Here is a 14,205-nt window from a genome sequence, read left to right on the forward strand (position 1 = left end):
ACCGTAACACACACTCATCAGAACTGGTGCAGACCTGTGTAGGCCCGGTGCTTACTGCCTCCCTTTCTGAGTTCATATGTGCATTGATCATGTTGCTTGAGGGATTTGTTTTCTTCATCCCCCTCTGGATCTTACACCCTTTGTTCCTCAGGGCTCCCTGAGCATCAAGGGGAGGAATTTTAATGGATACATCCTTTTTATGGCTGGGTGTTCAGAAGTCTCTCATTCTCTGCTCTGTGTCAGACTGTGGGTCTCTGTATTTCTTCTCACTACTGCAGAAGAAGTTTCCCTGATGATGGATGAGCAAGACACTGATCTCTGAGCATATCAGAATGTCATTAGAAGTCATTTTATTGCTAAAGTTTTTGGTGTGTGTGTGTGTGTGTGTGTGTGTGTGTGTGTGGTGTTTAGACCATTAGTACTCAATAGTATGTGATTTGAGGTATAGAAGCTGACACTTAAGAATGAGGATGAGTTAGGTGGGGTCCTAAAGGCATCCACAGGAGGGAAGAAGGGAAGAAAGCAGAATATTCCACCAAGATGAGATTAGTCCCCTGGGAATGGGGGCAGAGAATAAGGTCCATCAGCTGTTGGTCTGCTACAGAGCTGGGGATTAGACTAAGGCATTGGACTTGGAGCAATGGAGGGAGAGGTGAAGATCTGTGATTAGCCTACCTGATTCTTTGGGTGGAGTGGCCTGCAAATTCCCAGGTAATGCCTATTTGAGATGAGGCCTGGGATAAAACAATGAATCGGGAGAAGGAAGCTCGGAGGGGAGGATCTGTGTGATGTAGTTGGGGGTACAGATGGGGTTAATGAGGAAAGGGAGGTTGCAAAATGTGTTCTGCTGCAGAGGTGGGAATGAGACTGAGGTATTGGATTTGGGTAAGCAGGTGAAGAATGAAGATCTGCATTTAGCCTACCTGCTTCCCTGGGCTGAGTCTTCTTTTGCTTTTTTTTTAATCAAGTAATAGTAATAATAATAAAATTTGCATACACTATTTGTGTTCTGGAATTTTAAAACAGAATTGGTTTTTGTTCATTCTTCTTCTTCTTTTCTCCTTCTATCCTCTGGACTCACATTGTACCTTTTTACTCCTTAATTAGTATTGTTCCATTTCCATGTGTGTCCTTCTACATTCCCTGCCTTCCTCAATACCTCTTTTCTCCTTTACTCTGGCTTCCCTTTTTTTTCCAAAGCCTATATCCACATTCATCACCAGGTATGTACATGCATATAGACGTTATAGGCTCGTATCTGTATTTGAGAGTGAACATGAAGTTTTGTTGTTGTTTTCTTTTGGTTGTTTTTATTGTTGTTTTGTTTTGCATCTGAGTAGTCTGGTTTAGACATAACACTGTCTAGCTTCATCCATTTTTGCTGCAGAGGAAACAAAGGAATTCTATGTATTCTATCATCTGCTCCCTGTATCCCCCACTAATGTCAGCAATGCATCTTTACATTATTTCATGTGAGTTTTAATTCCATGTATCAATGAGCAAAGAAAGTAAAATGGGGAGTCTTAAAAGGGGCTTTGTACTTTTTTTTTTCATCCAAAATGCGAGATTCATAGTCAGTATTGACTTACCACATTTTAGGTTCCCATTCTCAAATACTATCAGCCTCCACAGGCCTTCCAGATTTGCATAGTTGTCTTTTTTTTTTTTTTAACTATTTAGGGCTAAGATTCAAACCATTTAAATTACCCGTGCCCCTCCTAGCTCCACATGAATGCTGTTTGATTTTTTTCACAGGGTTTCTTACTGACAGCAGTACCTTGTAAGTTACCTTCAAGATCTGAGCACTGCTGTAACAGGATACTTGATTTTGTTAGCTGATAGAACTCCAGTTCTTAAGATGCAGTCTGGCAACAAATATGTGGCTAAAACCCTGGGGATCAATTAGTTCATTATTATACATGGCCAATTTGATTTGCAAATGACTAGCCCATTTATATATGCTGCTTTTCAAGAAGTAGAGTTATGAGGAATATTGGCAGGGATTTTTGAGTTCTCATTTCATGACATTTCATATGAGTCTCAACTCACATATTTCTTCACATTTTTTCTGTGTCTTCTGTCCATTCCTGCATGCTCTGGAGGAATCATTTCAGGGGAGCTTGCAAGTTTGAGATTTGCAGACTAGAAAACTTGGCCCACTGAACTATAGAGCTGGGAAAAAGCTAGGCAGACACAGCCATCTCTTATTTTTATGTAGCTCAGTGAACTGTTCTGGGGTGAGATGATCCTACACAAATCTGAAGCTGTCTGGTTGTGGTCATCTCATTAATGTCTCACTTTGTATTTTCTTTCATCTCTTGTCAGACTGGTTGATTTCTGCCTTCCTCCTGACACCCAGAAGAAACCACCTAAGTCTTATTTCACCTGAAGCTTTGCCTCAGGCTGTTTTCTTGAAAAATTGGACTAAGTAGCTGGTCCTTAGCTTTCTGAAACATTTGAAATAACAAATTTTTTTCTTCTAATGCATTTTACAGAATGCTCTAATGAATAGATCAGAGAGACTTAATTTCCTATTGAGTCAGAAGGAAATAGAATATGTTAAACTCCAATTGAAGTTCAATTACTGATCTTCAACAATGCTCCAACCACCCAGGAAGACAAACTTAAAGGATAATAAGCTGATATCACTGTCTAATGTAGGAAAAAGCATCTGTGAATACATTGCCTGTGACTCTGAAACATGACATTTTCTATGAATCTTCTCAATATATTTAGTACAGTGATGAAGAATATCATCCTTGGTGTCAAGGAGACACGGTTTCAAATATGAGACTTTCCAGTCTCCTGTAGCCTTAGGGACAAGAAGTCACTAACCTTTCCCAGTTCCCGATGCCATCTACATTTTAATGAAGAGGGCATTGTTTTCTAAGTCTACTGTTTGGCAGATTAAATTAGATGGTGTACAGAAGACATTTTCCAAAATTTTTGATTTGTGGTAAGAAGTGGGTTCCTTTATCTACATGGTGAGTTTGTTATAAAATTGTTCCCCTCTCAGAACTGGAGACTGTGTGTCTGTACTTAAATGGCTTAGGATGCTGGTAGGTGCCTATAAAATCATTCTGGAGACTTTAAGAAACATTTTTTATCTTAGTGACTTCTTTTGTTCAATTTTTCAGTAAATCACTTTATAGAGTTTTATTTCATGATGCATTTGTGGGATGTCTACCATATTAGCATTGTGTGAAGAGTCTGACAAAATTAATTGAAATTCGATTCATTTCTTGGGGCTTATAGAGTGGAATACTAAGGTACAACAGGCCATGAAGATAACACAGTGGTGTTCAGTATTTGCCCACAGGCAACAGTGTACTGAGTGTCCTTGGACTGACTGAATCTTGGAATTTGAGTATGAGTTCAGAGCCATGCCTAGACATAGTTCAGTGACTTTTTATTTGCTGTGATAAGACACCATGACCGAGGCAATTTATAGAAGAAAGCATTTATTGGGGACTTACAGTTCCAGAGAGTTAGAATCCATAATAATCTTGGCTAAGAGCATGACAGCAGACAAGAAGGGAAGGCTCTGGAGCAGTGGCTGAGAGCTTTCATCTTTGTCTACAGGAACGGGGCATAGAGAGAGAGCTGCCTGACAGTGTGGCCAGTCAGTGTTCTATTATTGTGAAGAAACACCATGACTGTGGCATCTCTTATAAAAGAAAGCACTTAATAGGGGCTTGCTTATGGTTTCAGGGGGTTAATCCATTTTCATTATTGTGGGAAGCACATGAGAGCAGCACACAGGTAGACATGATCCTGGAAAAGTAGCTGAGAATTCTACATCCAGATCCACAGGCAGAAGGAAGAGAGAGTGACACCGTGCCTGGCTTGATTATTTGATACCCAACCTCACCCACCCACTGCCAGTGATAGACTTTCTCCAACAAGGTCACATCAACTCCAACAAAGCCACACCTCCTAATCCCTGTCAAGTAGTGCCACTCCACAATGATTAAGCACTCAAATATATGAACCTATCAGGGTCTCTCCTAGTTAAACCACCACATTCCACTTGGCCCTCATAGGCTTAGAGCCATATCATATGGCAAAAAATATTCAGTCCAACTTCAAAAGTCCCCAAAGTCAATAACAGTCTCAAAACTGTTAAAAGTCCCAAGCCTCTTCTGAGATTCATGGTAATCTCTTAACTGTAATCTCCTATAAAGCCAAAATAAAAAAGCAGATCAGATGCTTTTAATATACAGTGGCACAGAATATGCATTACCATTCCAAAGGGAGGAAAGGCAGTATAATGAGGAAATACTGAACCAAAGCAAGACCTAAAACCAGCAGGGCAAACTCCAAATTCTGTATCTCCACGTCTGAGGTCAAAGGGCTCTTCAGATCTCCAATTTCTTTCAGGTTTTTTGGCAACACACTTCTCTTAGACTAGTTCCGCACCTGGTCTGCAGCTCTCCTTAGCAGATATCCATTGACTCTGGTATCTCCAACACCTTGGGCTCTCCAACACAATCAAGGCTTCACTTTCAAAGCTTCACACAGGCTTCTATGGGCCTCTGTACAGGGACACCCCTGACTCATGCCCGGCCTCAGCAGCTTTCCTTTGTTGTGGAGGGAGATTTTACAATCTATTTCTTCTATTATTTTTTCCCCATGTACTTCTTTTTGTTTAAATTAACATTTTTTCCTTTATTTTACATACTGAACACAGTTTCCTCTCCCATCTATCCTCCTTTTCCCTCCCCCCAACTCCCATTTACCCACCTCCCCATCCATCCACTCCTCCTCCATCATCATTCAGAAAGGCAGGCTTCCCATGGGCTTGAATATAGCATGGCACAATCAAGTTGAGGTAAGACCGAGCTCCTCCCCCTTTATAAAGGCTGGGCAAGGTAATCCAGCATGGGGAACAGGTTCCCAAAAGCCAGCTAAGCACTGGGGATGGGTTCTGATCTCACTGCTAGGAGTCTTACAAACAGACCAAACTTTACAACTGTCACACAAATGCCAAGGGCCTAGGTTGGTCTCATGCAGGTTCCCTAAGCTCAGGTCAGCTGTCTCTGTGGGTTCCTCCATCATGATCTTGACCTCCCTGGCTCTTACAATCTACCGTCCTTTTCTTTAGAAGAACTCCTACAGCTCATCCTGGTGCTTGGCAGTGGATCTCTGCATATGCATCCATCAGCTGGTGATGGCAATTAGGGTAACCACCAATCTGATTACAGTAGATAGCCAGTTCAGGCACCCTCTCCACTATTGCTAGCAGTCTTAACTAGGGTCATCCTTGTAGATTCCTGAAAGTTTCCCTGACACTAGGCTTCTCTCTAGCCTTCCTTCCCACCCTCAAGCATGCAGCCTGCCAAACCTGCTCCCTCACGTTCCCATCCCCCCACCTTTGTGCTTCTCTCTACCTTCCCCAGTTTACCCAGGGAAATCCATGAATCTCTCTTTGGGCCCACTTTTTAATCTAGCTTTTCTGGGGATGTGGATTGTATATGTTAGTTATCCTGTACTTTACTCCTAATATACACTCATGAGTGAGTACACAGCATGTTTGTCTTTCTGGGCCTGGGTTACCTCACTCACAATGTTTTATTTATTTTATTTTTTCTAATTCCATCCATTTGTCTGCAAATTTCATGGGGGTCACTATTTTTTACAACTGAGTAATACTCCATTGTGTAAAATAATCACATTTAACAATATTCCTTCTGTTTCTATTGTTTGGAACAAATTGAAATTCTGGTAGAATTCTGCATTGAAACTTTTTTTTTGGGGGGGGGTCTTTTTTGTTTGTTTGTTTGTTTGTTTGGGATACTTTTAATGACTGCTTATATTTCCTTAGGGGTTATAGGTCTATCTAAATTTTTTATCTGGTCTTGTTTTAATTTTGGTATGTGGTACTTATCAAGAAAATTGTTCATTTCTTTTAGATTTTTCCAACTTGGTGCAGTACAGGTTTTTGAAGTATGACATAATGATTCTCTGGATTTTTCTCAGTGTCTGTTGTTATGTCCCCCTTTTCATTTCTGATTTTGTTAATTTGGCTATTCTCTTTCTGCTTTTTGGTTAGTTTGGATAAGAGTTTGTCTATCTTGTTGATTTTCTCAAAGAACCAACTCTTTGTTTCATTGATTCTTTGCATTGTTATTTTGTTTCTATTTTGTTGATTTCAGCCCTGAGTTTGATTATTTCCTGCCATTTACCCCTCCTGGGTGAATTTGCTTCTTTTTGTTTTAGAGCATTCAGATGTGGTGTTAAGTTGCTAGTGTGAGATTTCTCCAAATTCTTTATGTAGGCATTCAGTGCTAAGAACTTTCCTCTTAGCACTGCTTTCATAGTGTTCCATAAGTTTGGGTATGTTGTGCAGTCATTTTCATTGAAATCTATGAAAACTCTTTAATTTCTTTCTTTCTTGACCCAGAGGTAATTCAATTGAGAGTTGTCAGTTTCCATAAATTTATAAGCTTTTTTAGTTTGTGTTGTTGTTGAATTCTAAATTTAACACATGGTGATCTGATAAGATACAGGGTGTTAATCCATTTTTTTTATTTGTTGAAATTTGCTTTGTGACCAAGTATGTGATCAATTTTAGAGAAGGTTCCATGAGGTGCTGAGAAGAAGGTATATTCTTTTGTGTTTGGGTGAATTGTTCTGTAACAAATATTCTGTAGATATGTTAGGTCCATTTGAGTCATAACATCTGTTAGTTTTCTTATTTCTCTGTTAAGTTTCTGTCTGGTTGGTAGACCTGTCCATTGGTGAGAGTGGGGTGTTGAAGTCTCCCAATCTTTTTTTTTTTTTTTTTTTTTTTTTTTTTTTTGGTTTTTCGAGACAGAGTTTTTCTGTGTAGCTTTGCGTCTTTCCTGGGACTCACTTGGTAGCCCAGGCTGGCCTCGAACTCACAGAGATCCGCCTGGTTCTGCCTCCCGAGTGCTGGGATTAAAGGCATGCGCCACCACCGCCCGTCGAAGTCTCCTAATCTTAATGTGTGAGGATTAATTTGTGGTTTAAGCTTCAGTGATATTACTTTTACAAATGTGGGTGCCCTTGTATTTGGAGCATGAATGCTCAGAATGGAGACTTCATCTTGATGGATTTTTCCTTTGATGTATATGAAATGTTCTTCTCCATCTCTTTTGGTTAATTTTAGTTTGAAGTCTATTTTGTTAGATATTAGGATAGCTACACCAGATTGCTTCTTAAATCCATTTGATTAGAAAATATTTTTCCAATCCTTATCTCTGCGGTAATGCCTGACTTTTAAGTTGTGGTATGTTTCATATATGCAGCAGAAGAATCGATCCTGGTTTTGTATCCATTCTGTTAGCCTATGTCTTTTTATAGGCCTATTGAATCCATTGATATTAAGGAATATTAACGACCAGTAATTGCTAATTCCTGTTATTTTTTGGTTTTGGTGGTGGTAGTGGTAGTGTGTGTGTGTGTGTGTGTGTGTGTGTGTGTGTGTGTGTATGTTTCTTCTTTGGGTTTTGCTGGTGTAAGATTATCAATTGCCTATATTTTTGTGGGTGCAGCTAAATTCCTTGGGTTGTAGTTTTCCTTCTAGTACTTTCTGTGGGCCTAGATTTGTGGAGAGGAATTTTTTAAATTTGGTTTCATCATGGAATAACTTATTTTCTCTGTCTATGGTGATTGAAAGTTTTGCTGGTTGTAGTAGTCTGGGTTGGCATCTGTGGTCTCTTAGTATCTGCTAAATGTCTGTCCTGGACCTTCTGGCTTTTAGAGTCTCCATTGAGAGGTTGGGTATAATTCTGATAGGTCTGCCTTTGTATGTTACTTGGCCTTTTCCCTTTTCAGCTCTTAATATTCTTTATTTTATATGTTTAGAGTTTTGATTATTATGTGATGAGGGGACTTTTTTTCTGGTCCAGTCTATTTGGTGTTCTGTAAGCTTCTTGTACCTTCATAAGCATATCCTTCTTTAGGTTGGGAGCTTTTGTCTATGATTCTGTTGAAAATATTTTCTGTGCCTTTGAGTTGGAATTCTCCTTCTTCTATTCTTGTTATTCTTAGGTTTGGTCTTTTCATGGTGTTCCAGTTTTTCTGGATGATTTGTGTTAGGAGATTTTTGGATTTAACATTTTCTTTGACTGATAAATCTATTTCATCTCTTGTATCTTCAATGCCTAAGATTTTTCTCTTTCATCTCTTGTATTCTGCTAGAGATGCTTGCATCTGTAGTTCCCGCTCACTTATCCAGATTTTCCATTTCTAGAATTCCCTCAATTTGTGTTTTCTTTATTGTCTTTATTTCAAATTTCAAGTCTTGATCTGGTTTTTTTTTTTTTTTTTTTTACCTGTTTGATTTTTTCCCCCTTGACTTTTTTGGCTTTCTTCAAGAGATTTATTGATTTCTTCCAAATTTTGTTTGTCTTTTTCTAGATTTCTTTAAAAGACATTTTCATTTCATTTTTAAAGGCCTCTATCATCTTCATAAATTTATTTTTAGGTCATTTTTTTCCTGCTCCATTTGTGTTGGGATGCTCAGGTCTTATTGTTCTAGGACCACTGGCTTCTGGTGATGCCATATTGCCCTTAATGTTTTTGAATGTATTCCTATACTGGGATTTACCCATCTCTTCTTCCAACTGGTGAAGTTTGTGTTGTGTCTATAGGGGCTGCTATATTTCCAGTTGATTTAGGTGATGCTTGTGCCTATTGGGTCTGCTGATATTGCCAGAAAGGGCTGTCTGCAGGGAGGATGCTGGGGTAGGTGTGGTTGAACTGTGGAGTGGGCCGTGTGGGAACAGAATCCAGTAGGTGGAAGCAGAGGTAATGAAGCCTGCCTGCAGGTCTCTCACCTGCTGGCCTGTTGCTGGGGTCTGTACCAGATCAGTGGGATTCCAGCAGAGTTGAGGGTAAGGTTCAGCTGCCTTTCTGGGGCTGAGGTGAGAGGGAGAGGAGCATGGAATCTGTCCTGGGCTTAGGGCCTAGAGGTTGGGTCAGTTCAGCTGGGAGACCAGTCACACACCTGTTATTCCAACTGGAGTAGGAGGTTGCTTGTGCCTATAGGGGCTCCTGATATTGCAGGAGAGGGCTGTTTGCAGGGAAGATGCTGGGGTAGGTATGGTTGGGCCACCGTGGAGTGTGTCTTATGGGAACTGAGTCTAGTAGGTGGCAGTGGTGGTGGTGGTGCTGCCTGCCTACAGATCTTTCACCTGCCGGCTGGCTGCTTGGATCTCTCTTTCACAATTCTTTTCAGACCTGTTTTTCCAACTGGAGTGGTTTGTACTTAATGTAGTCTGCTAGGGTTGTGGGAGAGGGCCAGCCATGGGGAGAATGTTCAGGTTTATGGGGTTGGGCAGTGGAGTAGAACTTGGAGTACAGAATCCAGTGGGTGGTAGGGATGGTGGTTCATCCTGGAGGCAAGTCTCTCACCTGCTTTCAGGCTGGTGGGGATGGCCTCTTATATTGTTGACTCTAAAGCCAGAACAATGTGTCTGAAGCTGCCCAGTTCTTTTGCTTACCAGGGCTTGAACTTGGAACTGCCATTCAAATACATTTTCTTCAGCTTTTTGTTTTTGATGGTTTCCTTCACTGCTTAAGCTTTTCTTTAATTCCTTTTCACAAACTGGAAACTTAGTTGGTTGGAGTCTTGCCCTGTAACTACCATTCCCCTTATTACATTTAGCCTTAGGCTCCTTAATCTTTTTATCTCCGTGAGCTCTGAATTTAGCTCTGTTACATTTTCTGGCCCTCATTTTCTCTTCAAACTGTACATTTTGTATTTTTCCTTTTTCACCTTGCTCCCTTTCATTACAGATCTGCGTAAGGACTAATAACCACACAACAGTCAATACTAGGCTGTCTTGAAATCTCCTTTGCCAATGCCACTAATCCAAAACTCTTCAATTTAGCCTTAGACAGATTTTTTTTAGACACAGACAAAAAGCAGCCATATTCTTTGCCAAAGTATCATAAGACTGCTACTTGCTAATATTCTTCCCCTCTGAAACCTCTTAAGCTAGGCTCCCACAGTTCGCATCTCCCTCAACACAATTATCTTTCATGTTTCTACTAGGATGGCTCATCCTAATGGATTTCTAATCCAACATCTCTCAAGTAGCACTATTCCCAAATGACAAAGCATTCAAATATATGAGTCTATGTGGTCCATTCTTATTCAAACCACCACATAATGGTATGAGCTTTTGAAACCGCAAAGCCAGCCCCCAGTAACAGAGCTTTTCTAGTAAAGCCACACTTTCTACAATAAGGCCATGCCTTCTGATCTTTCCCAAAAAGTTCAACCAACTGAAACCCAAGTCTTCAAACATATGGGCTTTATCATTCAAAAAACACAAGTATAAAGCCTATTTAATACTGTAAGTTAGAACAATAGTCCTTTTGGCATTTGCCCACTCTTACCCTTGCAAATGCCCCATGTCAATCCATAACAAATTTGGTCTCTCTTCTACATTAACATTTGTGTATCTTTTGTGATTTCATTCAACAGAGCTAATAAGGGCCAAGAAGTCAAGGACAACCTAGAATAAGTTCTTAGTAACACGAATCATATAAAAGGAAATGCATAGGATCATTAACCATGATAGTATCTCAATAGTCTCTTTTCTCACTACAGCTTTAAAAGCTTAAAGCTTACTTCAACAGGGAGAACTCCTAGAGAGTTTCTGTTTGTTTGCTGGGCACATTGCATTCTTTTAAGTGAAACTATTTTTCTTTCCTTAAAATGGCAACTAAGTCAGTGGATAGTCAACCTTGTCTGTGATGATGATGCTAAATTAATATACTTTTCCCTTTGACCATTTCCTAATAACCAGTTGCTATTTTGGCCACATTTTCTGTGTTTCTGCTATTTACAGTTGAGAATTGTACTTATTCTCTGGGGCTTTGGAAAGTGTAGAAAATGACAAAATTCAACCTTTCACCTTCATTATACTGGTTTACATAGGCCTTTTCAAAGCAGACTTTAAAACTGATTTCTCCAATTGTTCCGGCCTATATCACTAGTGTTCTTTATAGGGCGATGGGCATGAAATGTCAGCCAGTAATAAAGTTCTACTTTTCCTGGCTTCATCCTTCTGTATACATCTCCCTAGAATTAAAAGAGAGAGTACTGGCCAAATGCCATCTCAATTTCATCTCACTTTATTATTTCCCAAAGAGCAAACTAGATAACATTTTAACTCCCAGTAAGGAAACTAATTTATGCAGATCTAAAACTGAATGCAAATGATTCAAAGCCACTAAATGAGAAAAAGCTTTAAAGGCAATTTTGAAATCCAGGTTTGAATAACTTTTTCTTCTTCTCTTTTTCTTTTCATCTGTATCAGATTTGGAATGCTTTCAGCCAGGGAAGACTTTCCCAATTTTTTCTGGGTTTTTGTTGTCTCTTTCACTTGGTTTCATTCTATTGCTGTGGCTTCAAGCTCTCCTTGAAGAACCGAAGAATCCAAACTGACATTTATGAATGTGGTCTTTACTTACTGCCACTTTTACTTTTTTGTTGACTGTATTCCCTGTTCCCTTGTCTATAAGTTACTTTTCTTATTTTCTTGGTGTGGATGAAATATTTTGACTGGGGCTGGACCTTATATGTCCTAGGCCAATGTTTTAGAAACTAATTTTTGGCAAGTATGTTATTTTGGAAAAAAAAATGATGTTGAAGCCCACTTTAAAGGTTTTGTAGTATGTATTTGGAGCACATTTCACTCTAGGGATAATTAATCCCTACTTCTAAGGTATAATTCTTCTGAAGTCTTTACCAAACAGCCTGGCTGATCACTCATGTCTGCAATTCCTGGCTAGTTAGACTTCGAACAACTCCTGGACTGCTGTGAGCTTTGAACATTTTGTTGTTGTCATGCTACTCTATGGAATTTGATGCTAAACCTTATAGAGTTTTATCGTACACACAAACACTCAATAAAACCAGTTGCTTAAATAGCATACTACTGTCAGTTTTGAAGGCTGTATTTCAGGCTGTGTGTATCTACACAGACCCTTCTTCTCAAAACTGCTTTCCACTCACAGCTACTTAACTCTCCCTGAACTCTTATATATACCTAGTGCTTGCTTTCTCCTCCTCTGAGACTGCAATTTAGATACTGAATTTAGGGAATAAATTAGAGCATTTATAAGGTACAAATAACTTCTGTTTTTGTTTTTCATAAATTATAACATGCATTATTATATTGGTTAGTTTTGTTTAATTATAACCAAAATACCTGAACAACTTAAGGTTATATTTGACTCATACCTTAAGCCCATCATGGTTGGGAATGTATGTTGAAATAGTTCAGTTTATGATGTAACCAACCGTCTTATTAAATAAGAAACACAGAAACAATGCAAAAGAGAAAGCCGAGAGGTCAGAGCTCAGAGCTAAAATCTCACCCTTCCGCCTGCGGTGTCCCAACTTCCCGAATGCGGGCCCTATTTCCTGTCTGTTTGTCTATTTAAAGAGACAGAACAAGCCACAGCTATCTCACCTCACCAGTTCCTCAGCTGGTCCTGTTTCCTCAGACTGGAAGCTTCTGTGTCCTCATCCCAATAGCTCTCAGCTGAACTGTGTTGCTCCAAAGCCTGAAAGCTTAACCAGCCAAATGCTTCTAGTTTCTGGTCCTCACGCCTTATATATCTTTTTGCTTTCTACCACCACTCCCTGGGATTAAAGGCTGGCTTTCTGGGATTAAAGGAGTGTGTCATCACCATGCTTGGCTATTTCCAATGTGGCCTTGAACTCACAGAGATCCAGAGGGATTTCTATCTCTGGAATGCTAAGATTAAAGGCGTGTGCCACCACCGCCACACTCTTGCTATGGCTCTAATAGCTCTGACCCCCGGGCAACTTTATTTATTAACATACAATCAAAATCACATTTCAGTATACTTAGATTACCACCACAGAAGAGCTCTTGCAAAGTCTATTCATAACACTGTGGACCATGAAACAAAGACTGAGACAGGAAGTGAGTAAGGATAACATACACTCAAGAACCCACCTGCCGTGATCTACTTCCCACTAGGGAGGCTTCACCTCCCACAGTTTCCAGAATATCCCAGAATAGCTCTACAAACTGGGATCAGAACATTCACAACATGAGCTTTTATGGGGCATTTCAAATTGAAGTTACTAGCTACTCACTGTTCAATGTGTGAGAACACTTGTTTCATACATTATATGTAGCTGCATACTGTTTAAAATAGGAGATGAAGTCTAGTGCTTCTTCATCTCTTAGACTAGTTAATGATAGTTCTGTGGTCATAATACTTTAATAGCTTATTACTAAATTAAAAGAAAATACCATCTGTTTGGCATGGAAAAGTATCTGCTCTACTTCCAGAAGACCCAAGTTTGGTTCCCAGTGCCCATGTTGGATGGCCCACAATCAGTTTGTAACTCCAACTCCAGAAAATCTGATGTCTTTTTCTGGCATTTACAGGCACCTGTATAACACACACACACACACACACACACACACACACACACACACACACACACACTGCCTTAGTCAGTGTTCTATTGTTGTGAAAAGACATCACGACTATGGCAACTGTTATAAAAGAAAGCCTAAAGCACTTAACCCAGGCTTGATTACAATTCAGAGATTTAGTCCATTATCATCATGGCAGGGAGCATGGTGGAACACAGATAGACATGGTGCTGAAGAAGGAGCTGAGAGTTCCACATCTGGATCCATAGGCAACAGGAAGTGGGGGACACTGGGCCTAGCTTGATCATTTGAAACCTCAAAGCCCACCCTCAGTGACACACTTCCTCTCACAAGGCCATACTTATTACATCCCACAAGGTCACACCTCCTAATAATGCCACTCCCTGGTGACTAAGCATTCAAATCTATGAGCTATGGGAGCCATTCCTATTTAAACCACCACGCACACTAAACACGTTTTAAAATCTCTAAAAATGGAGTATCTGTATAATGCTCACCCATAAACAATAAATCTATATTATACACCTACCTTTCAAAGCTCAGGGAATTTGTAGAAGAGTGAGAAAAAAAATTCTAAAAGCAAGTAGTTGGGAAGGAATCAAGAAGAACAGTTTCTTCTGGACATGAAAGGACCCATTGCACTCATGAACTAATAGCAGCTGTGACTGCCTACATTTTACCCACCCAAGATCAAGCCAGGCAATATTACAGCACGTAAAGAAGAGAGATACTTGAACATCCACCCTTGGCTGAGGAGCTACTGATAGTTGATGGTTACTAGGGG

Source organism: Peromyscus leucopus, chromosome 5, assembly GCF_004664715.2.
Source record: "Peromyscus leucopus breed LL Stock chromosome 5, UCI_PerLeu_2.1, whole genome shotgun sequence".
NCBI lineage: Eukaryota > Metazoa > Chordata > Mammalia > Rodentia > Cricetidae > Peromyscus > Peromyscus leucopus.